Source organism: Anser anser (assembly GCF_964211835.1).
Source record: "Anser anser genome assembly, chromosome: 7".
Taxonomy (NCBI): domain Eukaryota; kingdom Metazoa; phylum Chordata; class Aves; order Anseriformes; family Anatidae; genus Anser; species Anser anser.
This window is the reverse complement of record NC_139727.1, coordinates 128,521-141,993: the sequence shown is the minus strand read 5'-3', so window position 1 is coordinate 141,993 and position 13,473 is coordinate 128,521. Positions and strand designations below refer to the sequence as shown.

The 13,473-nt window shown below is 40.5% G+C and overlaps 1 protein-coding gene across 1 annotated transcript in view; it reads left to right on the top strand.

The window, feature by feature from the left end:
* Nucleotides 1-13,473, top strand: part of LOC310902202 (uncharacterized protein C6orf52) — a 112,386-nt gene that overhangs the window by 50,857 nt on the left and 48,056 nt on the right. The gene's annotated exons all lie outside the window — the stretch shown is intronic.

The following is a 13,473-nucleotide window of genomic DNA, read 5'->3' as shown; positions in this document are numbered from 1 at the left end:
GGCCATGTAATAGCTAGGCAAACATCACATAATACTTCCCTCCCTCATGTACACCAAACCTATTAAGGCAACCATAGTAGCGTGATAACGTGATTTTTCTCCTCCAGATCAGCGTCAAAGGCAGCTACGCTAGGTTTGCTCATAAGTTCAAACGCTGCTTTATTTATTTATTTAAATGCCATTTTTCTTATTTAGAAGGATTTCCATAGGGTGACAGGCCTTTAATGACACGACTCAGAAACATTTGCCGATGCAGTCAAACGGTGTCTATTAACGCGAGGCACTGAAGTTAATTGGTATTAAAAATGAGCCAAAACGAAAGGCAAGTATCTGCGTGTCCAGCAGAATGACAGCGATCATCACCATTTGATCAATCTTCCCCCCACTCTCTGTTGCAGCTAGGTACAACGAAAAGAGTTTATGAAATCATTACGGGACATTCTTGTAGAAAACTTCCTCAAGCTTGGAAGAAAAAAAAACATTTCAGCTAAGTAAAACAGAAAATAACTGGAAGAAGTGAAGTATGGCGGTGTTGGAAAAGTTGCTTCAAAGACTTGTTTAATTAAAAAGAAGGAAGAAAGCAAGTTCCTACTGCAATCCCATCTTTGTCAAACTGATGGCGGGCACCAGTACGATGTGTTCAGCTAACACAGGCTGGAAGTTGTAACTGCAGCTGTGAAGTTTACCCAGTAAAAAGACTCCGCAAAGCATTCTAGCAGTTCCGATGCAATCACTGCTTCCTGAATTTGTGACTCACGGTTAACACGGCAGTACAGGAAGAAGTCTGGCATTCACTGCGCTCTTACGGTAAAGAATCTGCCCTGCGCACACCATCCCAAGCCAGGTATGCGCTCCTAACAGGAAAGGACGATAGGCTGATAAGTCTCAGCAGAGGGAAAAAGACATCAGAGAACTACTTTATAACAGCAGCACGCGGGCTGCAACCAACGTTCTCTTCCTCTCATCATTTTCATTTCTGTGGACTCCAAGAGAATACACTCCCAACATTTTTCAGCTCTGGAGAACAAACAGCCCAACCAATCTCATTCACTGAACTACAAAACTGGTATTTTCGCTATCTAGTCCGGAAAAGGAGGCGCACGTCTCTAACGTACAGTGTAGAGACCTTGTTAATAGGCAAAGTCTGCATAAAATAGGTGGCCACAGCCTGATTTTCTGACGTTCAGGGCCTTGGGTCACACACCACCACAGCATCAGACTTAATGAAGTCACCAATCTATGTGGGCCTCTCGTTACACAGGTCACATGTTATGGACCAACCTCTCAAAGGCCAAAAAACAGCACTGATACTGCCGGGCCAACACACATCTGTAGCATCCCATTTCTGGGTGACAACACAATGAATGTTTCCACAAAGTACTCGATGCAACCTAACTACTGTGTTTGGTGATGCAAAGCAAGCCGTGTCAAAGCAGCGTAGCACCCAGGCACATTCCTGGAAGATGTTTTGCTGCTCACGTTGAAGAAAATAGATAAAAAAATCCTGTGCAGTTTGCACTTCTGAGCTCAAGTACCACAGCTATGCACTACAATTGAAGTGGCATCAAAGCTTGTAAGGTTTTGAAGCTTCAGCACTGCCATCCAAATTCAAGGAGGCTGCATCTATTATCTTGAATTTGCCCCAGCTCAGTCCCCTGAAACAATTCCATAGACACGTACAAGCAACCCTTTTCCCACCCAAATTCTTTGCTTCATCTATTCCACCTCTACCTTGTGTCATATTCTTATTAATCTGCCCCTCAAAAGACTCCCTGGCTCACACAAAGAAGCAACCCAACAAATCCCTGTTCCCAGCCACGTTGCTTTCATGCTTTGGGAAGAGTTAACTGCAACAGCTCTAACTGTGATGCCACCTCACCCCCTCCACCTATGTGAGGTTCTTTGCCTTCTGTCTCCTCCTACGTCTACACCTGCACTAGAACCAGGAAGAATGTGCTTCCTACAATACTCCAAGAGCCTCTTCTGTTTCAGGATGTCATCATTTCAATTCAGGACTGAAAGTATTCCTAGCAAAAACCCAACAGCTAATAGCTAACAGAAGCAGTTGCTGGTGATCAGCTACAAGTAACCTGGAAGTACTGAGGAGTCACAAAAGAGAATTTGCATTACATTTAAGAACAGCATGCAGCTTAGGACCACTGCTTTCACTGACTACACTAAGCCATAAAAAAGAATTGGATTCTTACCTGCCATCACAGCAATTATGGTTTATGTTGCCCCCAAAACACACACGGCAGTACCAGAACTGTGTCAACTAGCTTTAACAGCTTCCCCAGCTATTAAGTACAGTAATTTCTGCTTCCTTTTTTTTCTTGGAGGAATATTCTTTTGTTTCCAGCCTCACTTACTTATTATACACACTGTTAATTAGCAACTATTTCTCCATACTCATAGGGTTATGGAGTCCCTATGACTGGAAAAGACTCTGTACCCTTCAAGATAAGAACAGCATAAAGGCAGCAACTCGCAAGACTGCTCTAGCTTAAAGCAAAGCTTTCCTCATTGCTCTCATCTCCTTTGACTTGAGTGCTGTCATCCTTCTACCAGAGCTTTAAAAACTTCATTACCACGAATGAAGGAAGACCAGAGCAATCAGAGAGGGTAGCAGAGGGTATAACTTAAGGAGCTGTTACTAGGATTTTTTTGTTGTTCCTGGTGGACTATTTTTCTCCTTGCCAGCAAGGAGGGAAAACCAGCAAGTTGTTTTCTCCAAGATTTTTTTTTTTAGGTTTAAGAACACGGATTATGTTGTAGCAATTTCTTCGCTGTAAAGCGTCAGCTGAGAAGTCTAACAGTAAGAAGGGCAAGGGAAAACTGAATGCTGATGCAGAGAGTGCCAGCAGACATCATCCTCATTCCACGGGATGTTTGTAGCTATGGCAGTTGAAGTCTACACTTCCATATGCTTAACATACCCTATTTATAAGCCAATTTTAGCTGACCTAGCATGTATCAGTAGTACAGTTAGAGCCAGCAGCCTGCAGGAAAAAGTGGGCACAGGTGTTTCCATAGCAAGGCCTGTGAGTGTCTCCCATACATACTTCCAGTCTAAGCAAGCACATGAAAGGCTTGGCTTGTCGCTTACCTAAGGAACCAGGAAAACAAGGGGAAGCTAGATTTTGCTTGTGTCCTAATGCCCATATAAAAATAAAGACAGATGAAATACCCTTACTACCTTGTTAAATTCCATAAGCCGGAAGAGAACGTGCTGCACACAGGTACAAGTAAAATCCCTTGCTGGCAGGTTTGCAGAAACAAATTTTTTATTTACACAGGCAAGTCTATCTTTAGACCCCATTTACCTCTTTACATTTCTCGAATATTTACATGACTTCATGATGCTCCAAGAAGGGAGTGATGAACAAAAAGATTACAGAAACTGTCAAAAGCATAGCAAAAAAAACCCAACCTATCATTGTGCTTTAAAACTTATGAGCTAGAATAATGTAGAAGAAATGTAGTTTTAGCACTTTGGCCATAACGGTCATGCTCTAGAAGACACTTAAATAGCAGAGGGGATTTCAGAAGTGACCGTATCCAGAGGTTGCCAGTGACAATTCATGAGTGAATCGTAGAGTTCTTCGCTTGTCTCCGTGAATTGTCTGTTCATTTCATCAACATCCAAGTAGAGCTGTGGATCTGAAAATAAAAGCCTGGTAAGTCCAAGTATCAAATCTGAGGCATGCGCACAAAAAAACTTCACGTGAAATGGCTAATAAAATGTATTTTAAGCTAAGTGTAATAAGCTATTAGATCTACTAATTTTAGTGAGGTATTTAGTCCTCTAAAATTTTGAGCCTCACAGCTCCAACTTTTGGGAATTTTTATATTAGAAGGCTGGGACTAGAACTGTCTTTCAAGATAAAGACAAAGACAATGTTTAAGATAGTAAAGATAACGTTTACGGATAATCAGCCATGAAACCCTCCCAAGAGTCATTTAATTCACTTCTACGGCAATACACGTTACATAGGATAGTTTCTAAACACTAACACAAAATGCCTCCACGTGAGGAACTTTGCAAACCTTCCAGGACACAAATATGTTTTGTACCGTATTTGTAAGTGCAAGCTGAATCCTCCTTTTGGAATCTGCAACATAAGCTTTTACCTCAGGGTGGAGAACAAAGCTTTTGCATATTACTGAGTTTCTAATATAAAATCTGTTTAGCGGAACCAATACAAAGAACAAAATTCTGTATTAGACCATTTTCAAATGGGAATGAAGGCACAGGTACAAGAAACCTGCTGCGAAGCATTGACAGTGTCCCGTTTTACTTGATGCGGTCAGTGTATGCTGTATCAGCTTTAAAACCCCAGCTGATTGCAGATCAACCCCACAGAGGTTTGACCTCAGCTGAATTTTCAAGATGTTCTTCATCCAGTAGAGGTTGGCTTGTATTGTTAAAAGGCACAAGGATGGCTAAACTCAAGTGACAATGATAGAACCCTTATTACCGTCAGTAATTAGGTCATCACCGATTGCAGTCATAACTGAAGATTCCTGAAAGACAGAAAAGGCTAAGTTTAATCATAACTCATTTCAGAAAGCATCACAGATTCAAAGTGCTGCAGTCTCAACCCATTCCTTCTTCCTACAACTACAAGGATAGATGGCATTTTATCTACTTATTTTTAGAAGAAAGCCAATATTACAGTACAGGTTGGAAGGGACCTCCGGAGGTCACAACTAATACATTGACCACGATAAGACCACTTACAACAACTGTTTAATTTGCTTTAAGCAAAGCAAATCAGAAGAACAGGAACAGAAGAAGCGTACGCAATTATGCTGTCAAAACCATTCTTTGGTATGCGTGAACAAATAATGGTGTATAAATCACTAATTCTATGGATTTACTATTTAAGCACTTAAATACAAACACCTCTGAATGGAATCTGCTCTTTTAACTTCACACTAAGCAGAAAGCATGTTTTCAACTTCGGATTCTTTTTGCTGATTCACACAAATCTGTACAACATATTATCTGTGAAATATTTTCTTTACAGCAAGCGTGCACTATCTTTACCTCAAAAACAGCTGGAGCCATTAAAGAATCTCCTAAAGAGCAGTCTCCAACAGCTTGCATGCTGTCATAGGGAGCATAGGAGCTGTAGTTGTAGTCAGCGTAAGCATCGTAACTCCTCTGCGAGTGGTAGTTCTGGTAATCTTGGCAATAAGCATTATAGTTGTATGACTGGTACCGCTGCAATTCTGCTTTCAGTCTGAAACATGAGAAGTTGCATACAGTCAGAGAACAGAAACTGTAAACCCAGTTCTGAACTTAAACAATTTGTCAGCTTACATACTTCAAAACTTAAAAGGAAGCTTTCCTAAACAGTCACCTAAGTGACAGCTTAAATCACAGCTCAAAACCTCATTTCTATAGAAGCAAGCATCCTCACCTTTGCCAATACCAGAAGGAATTGTTCTCATGGATTAACTCCAGAGCCTTGACATGGTTACCTGTACACATCAAGTATTTTTAGCGTTGGCATAAGCAAGCTGCTGCTAAGTCTCTGTGCTTTGCTAAAGATTGATTTAAGACCAGAGACATTTATCAAGCACAGCTGCTTTAAAGATGCAGTCTTAACCCTTCTATCTTTTGTTTGGTTAATTACTAGATCTTATTTCCAGAAAGAAGTGAATGGAGTCAGATTATCCATTTCAAAGAAGCATCTGACGCTGCCTGTCAGTTTGCCATGTCTACCTCCACCTGCTCAGTTTTTTTGTTTGTTTAAAGTCCATTAAACATTCAACAGCTGCCAACTATACCGCTCAGGTGAAGTCAGTCTTGCTTAACAACACAATCGCGATTCTTCAGCATGACGCCTTATTATTAGTGGGAGAATTACGAAATACGCTGGTTCTTAAGAAGAAAGGGCCAGCTGATTAGCTTTCACTACTTTCCCTTTCAAGATTTTCTCAGGGGCAGCTTCAGACTAATGACAAGAACCAAGACAAGTGCTATCTGTACTAAAACTGAGGTACACTGCATAAAGAACATTCAGATAACCCAGCTGCATATTCAAAAAAATCCGCTGTTTAGACTTGTCTTCACTGATTCTGTACAGGCAGACCTCCTGTGTTTGCAGTGCCCAGTTTCTCTGACTTGAATTGGGGATGCAGAGAAGTGAGTTCTATGCTTTTGGGGAAGAATACAAGCTGAAGGCATTCTGAAATAGCTTCCAAACTCAGCAAACATGAGGGACAAACTAATCCAATGGCTGGGTATTTCAATGCTAAGAGAGCACGGTACTCAGCCATTCAGAAACGTATTACTGATGTGTATTTTAATACCTACATTTGTTTCAATACTGCAAAGCTACACAAGTTCTAATAAAGAGGTAATCCATTGTCTTGTTACTGTAGTAAACAAACAGAAGATACATCATCTTAGGTCTTCTGCTTCCAACTGCACTCTTCCTACATACAGTTGTGTAGGGAAGGAAAATCTGAAAATACTGTTGACGTTCTTCTGGATAGCCGAAGCAAGAAAACATGTTTGTGGCTTATTCTTGTTTTCAAAATAAAACAATATTAATTTAATCAAAAAATTTTGGCAAAGAAGTTTGGACAGTGCTCTCTTGGAGAAGAGCATTTCCATTCTAAAGCAGAAGGAGGCAACATTTGCAGAATTATGCTAGGTAAACAGAAACAGAAGTGTCATTTTTTACTATTTAACAGAACGCACAAGCTAACCTCATGAACATACTGAAATTGTTTATATGAAGTCCTGTTTTGTCAGTATCCTGAATCAAAGTTCATCAAATTTGGTATCAATTCTTTAACCGTTCAGAGACCTGAATTGCCTTAAATAAGTGATAGAACTGAGCCGGTAGAGTAAGAAACCCTCTCAGGAAGTGCTAAGCTTTAAACTCCCCATTGCCCTAAGCTCATGAAAAGCAAAGAATAGCATTCTAAACCTGTTCTAGTAATAACGCCTTTGGCTTTCTCCCTGCGTTCCCATTTTTCCCCCCCACTTCTTTCCTGTCAACCCACTGTAAAACTAGTTATGTGCTTCTCTCAAACTAGAGGGAAAGCTCTAAGAACAAGAACTCCCTAGCATATAAAACCACTTCTTGTCCCTTCTACCTTATGCAGGCCCAAACCTGAAAATATTTTCCAATGCATTCAGCTTTGCTACTGTTGAGAAACAAGGCTGGTTACAATGGCAGCTAAGCCCAAGTTGCGCTGTCTGGCTAGACTTAACAGTTGGATTCCCCCAGCCATCCTGAAGCAGGTTGATGAATCCAGGGAGTCAAAACATAGGACTTCTGCATTTCTGGTTTTGTAGACTGCATCCTGTGTGCAGCCACTACAGCAAGGGCCACAGACTTTCCAAAGGCAGAGCTACAAGAATCTGATTATTTAGAATAACTGTATCAATGCACAACTCCTTGGTTACCTTTTAGAAATTCCTATGCTCAGCCGGATTCCTTTTCCCCCCAGACCTGGTGCGTTCTGGCAGTCTTGCAGTGCCCTCATCTGATCACCTTGCTCACCAAATCTGACATAGGCATACCCTCTACTATTTTCAAAAGGGAGAAAACCAATTCTGGTATGCATAACAGTTACAAAGCTAACGAATTCAGTTTCTGTCTTCTACAAAAAACAGAAGATAGCAGCTACTATAGCTTCTATTACTTAAGCAACCTCTCTGGCATGTGCACGTGCACAGAAAAGGCTTTCACCAAATTAAAACACTTGGGCCAGAAGCAAAAAGCTTATTCCTTGGTAGCATTAAGATGCAACTCACTGAGAGCCAGCAAAACAATACATTTTAAGTGCTCTCTGCGTAAGTAATCAGATTCCATATTTCTGCATATACAGCAGTTAATCAGTTAGCACTAACCCACTCCTTTTGGAGCCACAAACTTTATTGGTCACAAACACCAAGAGCTGGCTGTAATTATCTGAACCAGTATTAACCGGTACCTCTGAACTCTTCAAACAAAAATATCTTTCAGGTGCTCTTAGAAGAACAACATCAATTGCCTGCAACAATTTGATGGCTTTGCTAAACGGAGCACTGAAAAGCACAGTGGTACAGTTTCTTTTGTAGCCTGTTCAGAAATTATAGCCCCGTGCCTACAGCTTCAAATCAGGCCAAGCTTACCAGCCCAACTCTTACAGCTTAAGTTCACTGCACTCGAATGCCTTCAAGACGTGCTTTTAGGAGCCATGGAGAAGAACCCTCTGGTAAGACCACCATTATAAAGTACTGAGTGTTGTTTTACACTTAAAATAGAACTATCTGTTACAGTCATTCATCAGCTTTCCCTAGGCTGCTGCTCTCTCACTACTGAATGTGATCCTGCTTTCAGTTTCCCACTAACTTTTTCCCCCAGCGTTTATGGCCTCTTTTCATCTACGACACTTTTAAGGGACTACACCGTGTTGAAAAATGCTGGTTAACATTTCCTTTTACACAAGGTGCCTCATCGAATTTTCCTGACTAAACCAAACCCCAGAACCTTAACTAGAAGAGGAAGCACACAAACACACACGCCTCCCTGGCCACCATATCTCCCCAAAACATATCTGTTCAGTAACAGACCAACTGTAAGAATACTGCGATTAAAATCAGTATAGCTCTATACACTGCTTTTGTTCGGGATTACTAGCTAATGTCCTTCCCCTTACCCCTTCTGGAATTAATACTGAATTCTGTACTCCAAAACGCGGTTCTTAAGTCATACAAATGACATTTAACAATCAGAATTTTTCCACACAGTGATCCTCAATAAAAACTTCAATCCTCTACTGCAGTCTTTCAACAAATTAAAGGAATACAAAACTGGCTAATAACTGTTCAGTGATTTTTGGACCTTTGTAGCACTAGAGTAACAGCAGTACACTCTGCAGCATAGTTGCAAGTACGTGGGAATAAGATACTCTCTCTCATCTCTTTTTTTCTCTGAAAAGTGTGAGGCCTCTATTTCACCCTACTAAAGATTTTACCACCAACTGTACTGCTAGCATTGAGACACTGCAACTTCTGTGCTTGTATGAGATGCAGGACAGGTTCCTTAAGGTGTCGCAATTTTTTGTCTAAACCTAGTGTTGAGATCAAAAAAGGGATTGCTACTAATTGCGTACGTATCAATAACCAGGACAGAAGACATGCTGCATATAGGAATTAAACTTTTTCTAAAGCTCTAGTACATGAACATATCAAATCCCGCAGATTTTTTCTAGTATGGTTTCAGAGGTCTTACTTGATGGACATAAGCGCACAAGTGAAGACAAAAGATACTCTGTTTACCTGAAGTACTGGTTTGCAAGTACTGCTTCTCTTCTGTCCTTCCCAAAATAAACTGTGAGGCAGCTGCAGACTCTGCACCTGAACACTCTGAGTGAACACCGAATGTAAATGATGGCAAGGCAGCATTTTGTGGACGCAGCCGCAGCACCAAAACCTGCAGAAATAAGTGAATGTCAAGTCCGTAACCCACGGTGTATCTGCAGTACGTGAAGGTTTGAACTACATTCTAGTCCTGATCTTTCCAGTCAAAACTGTTTAACAAACAACCCACCAAACAGTAAAACAAACAAGAAAACCCCATGCTTCCTCTCTACATAAAACTTTTCACAACTGTGTTTTCTGCCCACCACCTGGCTTTAAAAAGTATACGAACTTCTTTGACAGATCATGTTTTTAGTCTGAACTCCAAATGAACAACGTGTAGGGCATGTAAAGAACAAGCACGTCATTAATGAAAGCTTTTCTCTAAAAAGGATAAACTTATTCTTGGGGAAAAGTGTGGAAACAGATGTTATCTAGGCAATATTCCTACAGGAAAAACGAATAATTTTGCCACACCTCAAAGGAAAAAATAATTGTGCTTAACAGGTAAGAAAATAAAAAAAATCAGAGCAAACCAAAAAATAAATCACAGAATATGCATCCTCATTTTAATCATTAAGTATTACCTCTGAGCTCTGCTTTGGTGCTTGGCTTTGCACTTTCACAGGCTACACACTTCGTGGCCTCTGCTTTGTTTTGAACCAAGCAGGTCTCCCAATCCCAGCTTCCTTCGGGCTTCTTGAATTTGTCTAAATCCAGAAATTCTCCAGAAGGAGCAGAAAATGCAGATGCACTGCTACTGGTCACAGGTGTTGGACCCTCTGTGAGACAAACAAGACAGTTAACCATCCTGTTTGAACATGAACTATAAAATGAACATTAACTTTTAAATTTGATTTGTCAAATCCCACAGAAATGTTCAAAACTACTCCACAACTCCCCCGCCCCTGAAAAAAATAAAAGCCACCAAAAACCCACAAAGAAACAAACAAACAAACAAAAAAACCAGAGTGGAACTCAAAGCTTCCAAACAACACACAACTCTGTTCAGCACACAAGCTTCTGCTGCTGTTGACCACAGTGTAACCTCCATAAAGAGGCCTGACAGGTGCCTTTTAAAAAAAAAGGTGCCTTTTAAGAGAGAAGCAGAAGATAACGCTTCAAATTCAAAACCGGAAAGACAAGAATGGCTCTTCCCTTCCACAGCACACGCAGAAAACTTTTATCCTAGTATTACTTGCATCGCTCTTCCTCTTGACAAGTGCAACGTAACCGTGCAATTCACTGCACCATGGTCACAGTAAACCCCTCATTTCCAAAATTCCTCCTTGCAATGGCAAGAGCCTCAGACAAAGATGCCGACTGACCGCTCAGAGGTTGGAAGTCCAAGAGAATCAACTCTGTCTGAAATCCATTATCTTACCTCATGAAATTTCAGTCTTACCGCACAGGATGAATACAAAAGCCCGGTCTAGTCCATCTTAATTTGTTTCTTCCACGATATATTTGCACAGGTGTTTTTCGATGTAATGGCATGTTAAATGACATTTAGAGTCAAAGTTAGAATTAGAATCGTATTTTAAAAACAATACAACCACGCTCAAAATCAATTACGGTCACACACAATGGGAAACAACCCAGTACTGCCCTGAAGAAGTTACCCAGCGGGTCACTCGCTTTCTTGAAGCCTACCACTGACCTTCATAGGCATCTCTCTGCTTTAGCTTAAGACTAGTTAAGACTACACTGTCTTGAAATCTGGCTTCACATCTCCCCTCAATTACATACAAACGGTGAGTAGAGGCATTTTGGACACATTCTGTAATTTTTTTTACTTATTTTTTGAAAGAGAAAAACGCAGTCATTTTTAACTCTTTCTATGGAGTTCTCATTTTCGCCAGTGAAAAATCACTATGTTGTTTTTAAATTAAGTCACCCACTTCAGCCATCTTCCCTCACCAGCTGCAAAGCCGGGGGTATCTGCATTGATCCAGCTCCGTACTAATACATTTCACAATCAGTTCAATTTATGCGACAGGCTGGAACCTGGGCTGAGACCTCTGAAGTGCCTGTAAACCAATCCTGCAGACAGCCGCTAACCCATCAACCGTACCTGGGAATCGTGTTGCTTAAAATATTCCATATATGCAACGTACTTTTATTCTGTACAAGATTCACAGAGGCTAGGATGGAAACAACAGGAAAAAAAGGACCATACCTGGTTTCTCAGACTGACAGGCTACACATTTGTTATCTTCCGTCTTATTTGGTACAAGGCATATTCCACAGTCCCAAGAGCCTTTCGCCTTCTTAAATTTGTCTCCAAAGCCCAGAGTGGCTGTTGTGTCAGTGCTGCTCGAGGAGGATGTCACTGTCACCGAGCTGTCTGTGACCACTGGTCATGTCAGAGCAGGCATTACTCCCGTTCCAGGTTTTGGTGTCTCACATGCTATACATTTTGTAGCTTCCGGTTTGTTTTGGACAAGACATGTATCACAATCCCACGTTCCAGGTACTGTTTTGAATTTGTCTCCAAAGCCCAGCATCCCTGCTGGGGGCGCTGCTGGCTTTGAGGTGTCGCATTGACTTGAACTTACTGTCTGTTTCATACTCTCAACTGTTGACGCTTTAGTAGCTTGACAAGTTACACATTTGTCCTTTATGTCTTTGTTTTGCAGAAAAGGGTCACATGTATCAGATTGCCAGTACGATGCTTGTTTAGAAGTCTCTTTACCTGCAGAAAAAGTTGTTATTGCAGGCCTAGTATAAACCACTGTGCTTGTTGTAGGTTGTGCAGACGTAGAAGAGCGTGTTTTCAACAATCCAAAGTCTAGGAAGCAAGAAAAAAAAGTCTTCCTGTTAGCGCAGCACCTCACTACATGTAACTAAGTGACTTTACTAGAGGGCAAAAATTTCAACTCAGGTGCCAATGGTTACAACTAGACATTCAGACCGAGCGCAACAGGAAGTCCCCAGAAATCTTATCTAAACGGATGAAATTTCATCTGCTGCACTGGGTCACAACAGAACATTTCGTTAAAGCTTCATTTAACTCTTTGTTTCCAAGCAAGCTTTAAATCAACATTTTCACTGGTCGATACAAGTACAAACAGACAGTAGCTGACTGAAATCTGACAGTCCAACGTGGAATGGAAATAATACAATTTGATTAAGACGCGATGCCCAATCGAATCAAATTTCTAAAGCTCCTCCTTCCGTAGCAGATGACTCAAATCTACTCCAGTAACTGTACAGAAGTTTGTACTCGGAGCAGCAATCCATGCGGTATTTTCCCACAGATGCTGAATATTAATTAAATAATAAAAACTCAAGACAATTGAACAACTGTCTAATTTTCTATAATCTTTTTCAAAATGCATCGGACACAGGACAACTCCTTATTTAAAAGGTGGCAATTTTAACAGGAAAGACAAGCTACTAATACAGAAAGACTAAAGGAAATGCATCTTAAACAGCAGCTCAAGTTGCTTGTAAATCTACCTTGAACATAGTTGTTTTGTGGTTTGTTTGTTGGGTTTTTTTTAGTCAAAAATGAAGTCTTTGAACAATGTGGATTTAGATTCTGCTTCTTTTAAACCGATAAAGAAAGTGAATGTCACTTCACTCAGAGGTCTTTCCTTAAACAAAATGCACAATGTATTTTCTCTCACTTAGCTCTTTCCAACAGAGAAATGTGCTGCCTTCTTAACAAGTATGTAAGTTAGAAGAAGACTTTTGGGAAAAGATCAAATTCAATAAAGCCCTTTTTCTTAAAAGATATCTTTTCCACAGACACACTTTATGAAACTGTTGAAAACAATTGCAATTGCTTAAAAACAAAATTCAGAAAAGGGTTTTTAACGTAAAACACTCCACTTCTGTTTGCAGTTTAAATTTTAATCCACAGGAGCCATTGTAAGCTAAGGCCCAAAGATTCGCAGCTTTCGCCATGTATTTGGAACTGAAGCTCTTTCCTATTCTTTCTTCACCTGGGCTGAAGGTGGGACAGGAGTGTTGAGTTTTACAAACATTTCCTTTTCAATTCCACAAATTGTATTTACTTAAAATGAAACACCGATTATCTGGCTAATTCTCTTAGTACCTCATTTACAATTACATCCTAACACGTAAAGGAGATGCAA